This window comes from Gossypium hirsutum, chromosome D06, assembly GCF_007990345.1.
Source record: "Gossypium hirsutum isolate 1008001.06 chromosome D06, Gossypium_hirsutum_v2.1, whole genome shotgun sequence".
NCBI classification, from domain to species: domain Eukaryota; kingdom Viridiplantae; phylum Streptophyta; class Magnoliopsida; order Malvales; family Malvaceae; genus Gossypium; species Gossypium hirsutum.
Window position 1 is genome coordinate 49,897,741 of NC_053442.1, and position 2,752 is coordinate 49,900,492.

The following is a 2,752-nucleotide window of genomic DNA, read 5'->3' on the forward strand; positions in this document are numbered from 1 at the left end:
CTCAGATTTCTTTATAATAAATCACTTGTGGCGTGTTTTATGATGCATGAAGTTTTTCGAAAAACATTTTTTACCTATAGTCTGAGTTTTAAATCGAGCTCTAATACCACTAAATGTAACCCCTCAAATCGGGCCTAGATGCTATGACCCAATCTGGGTAATTACATGGGCCATGGAAATGGCCAAAACGTTTTTATAAGAAAAACTCACTTGTCTTGAAAATATGCCATTTTTAAAACATCGCGTTCCTTTCAATAAAAATTTATTTGTTCCATTTTAATTAAAAATATGTATTGTAACTTAGTTTTTAAATCACAAATTTGCAGTTACTAATAATCCCTAAAATGTTTATTGTTCTTTTAAAAATCATATAAAAACACTTCATGCAATATTATCCCAAAATATGAAAATAGAAATCCCATGCCACAGTTCATAATTTAGAAATAAAGTCCAAAAATTTATTAAGACAAACCCAATTTAAAGTCTATAATAAAAATCCAAAAATGAACTCATATAGTTCGTAAAAGTCCTATATTATTAAAAAAATACCCATGACCAAGAGATCATTAATTCAAGAGACTCTACAAAGGTCCAAATTCAAGCCTCCATTACGAGGATTACCTGAGATACACACATAACATGGGTGAGCTTCAAAAGGCTCAGTGTGAGATCATCACAAACATATATTTCAACATGTAGCATAACACATCCAAATCATCATAAATATAAGTTTCACATAATTCACATATTATCAAATTTAATGAACATAACAAGTTATGCATATGCAATAATGCACATTTCAGAGGATTTCCCACCCATCTCTGCTACACACCAATATCGAGTTCCCTAGAATTCATCCATCCAATAACACACCATTTGTGGACAAGCCACCACATAGATACGGATAAACAGTCACATAACACATCATGGATAAGCCACCACATAATTGCCGATAACGACCACATAATTGCAATTAAACTACCACATAGCTTCCTTCTTTTAATAATCCCACCCATGCATGTGATATGACCATTTTAACACATATATTTCACTTTTCATATTTTTCACGTATTCATGCTCATAATTCATATTTCTCGATTTTTACACTTATGTATGTATTATGCTCACATTTTCACATATCACATAGTGTTCACTTTAGCATGCTTTAATATACACATTTGTATTAAAATATGGATCTTAAAATACACATACATATATCACATGTTTAGATCATCACATATCATTCTAGCCATAAATCACATAACATAGAGCTGAGTTCAACATTACATACATCACATATAACAAATCATGGATTTTTATAACACTTAATAGTTTAGGACAGTTGGATTCCTCTTTGATTGAATTTTTCAACTCCACTCAAGTACTTAATGTACTCAAAAATTAATTAATTAAATAACATTATATTTCACTTAAAATGAAAGTTAGATCTTTCACCTTAAATAGATGTAAATCGTATGCTCCCTTATAAAAGTCTCGTTAGGATCTAGTTCTGGTCACAAATCTACTCACACGATTAACCCATTTTAGTCATGATATAATCGAATAACATAACTTTTAATACAAGATCTAATATGGAAATATCACCAACACTTACCCTCAATTTGAATGCTTGAATTCGTAACTCTCCTGATGTCACACTATTGGTTTCTCGAAAGATTGTTGTTCGATCCTTCATGTTAACACGAGATCATGTTAGCACTTAAGAGTTTCAAAATAATAAAATTAAATATGAAAATTCTAGGCCTTATACCATTTGGCCATGTCAAAATAATTCTAAGACGAAGGGTTTTCAATCCCAAAAATTCACTTATGATTATTTTGTTACAAGATGATCGAAGGAATGAAAATGGAACAAAATCAATGGTTGATAATCTGCAATAATCGAATAAAAGAAAAAATGTGTTTTAGTCACTAGAGTAATAGGTTAAAGAAAGAGAAATTAAAAAGGAAGAAATTATAAACTCGTGGTGGCAATGAGGATGGCGGTTCAACAGTGGGGTGCAGTGGTCTGATAGTGGTGCGGAAATACAAGTAGGGAGGAGGGTTCAGTCAATTTTAATTGAAAGAAAAGAGAAAAGGGAGAAGAAAAAGGAAAATGGTGGAGGAATAGATGACCTATGGTGGTTGCAGCTGCGACTCATGGTGGCGCACTGTGGAAGAGGGGTAGGGGAGAAAAGGAAAAGAGGAATAGAGTTTGGTTGTGGACAGTGGTGATGTGGTGGTGCAAATATGCTTAAGGTGGAGAAATGAAAAAGGGTGGCGGTGGTGGTGGTTGTCAAAAGAGAGAAAAAAAGGGTGGAGAAGAGAAAGAAAAAGAATAAAATGGTGGAAATGGGGGTTGTATGGCTGGCTAAGGTGTTTTTGGTGGTCAACACATGCACTTTTGGTAAGGGTGAGGAATGGGAAAGGTGATTAAAAATAGGAGAAATAAGGGGGATGTGTTTCACTTAAAAAGGCAAGTTTGACTTGCTAATGTTGGAAAGGAATCCTCTTTATATGGCAACGTAGGTGGACAACAAAGGCTTGACTGCACAAGCTAGAAAAGTGCAAAAATTAAATAAAAATAATGAGCACATAGGGGTTTGAACTAGGGACTTCAAGGATAGCTAAGGAGCACTTAACCACATGACCACTACACTTCTGTTCAATAATGCATGAATAATTTTAAGACATAAGAGCTAGTAGTTTCACTCTCTTTACTAAATTAAAATTAATTAAGAAAATGCAAGGT

At 33.3% G+C, this 2,752-nt stretch overlaps 1 long non-coding RNA gene across 1 annotated transcript; it reads right to left on the reverse strand.

The window, feature by feature from the left end:
• Positions 1-444: 444 nt before the first annotated feature.
• On the reverse strand, positions 445-2,359 carry LOC121218531 (uncharacterized). The gene is made up of 5 exons (XR_005914909.1): positions 2,137-2,359; positions 1,772-1,893; positions 1,616-1,690; positions 1,456-1,522; positions 445-621 (listed from the first exon to the last, which is right to left on the reverse strand). It is a non-coding gene; the product is annotated as an uncharacterized lncRNA (long non-coding RNA).
• Between the last annotated feature and the right edge of the window lie 393 nt (positions 2,360-2,752).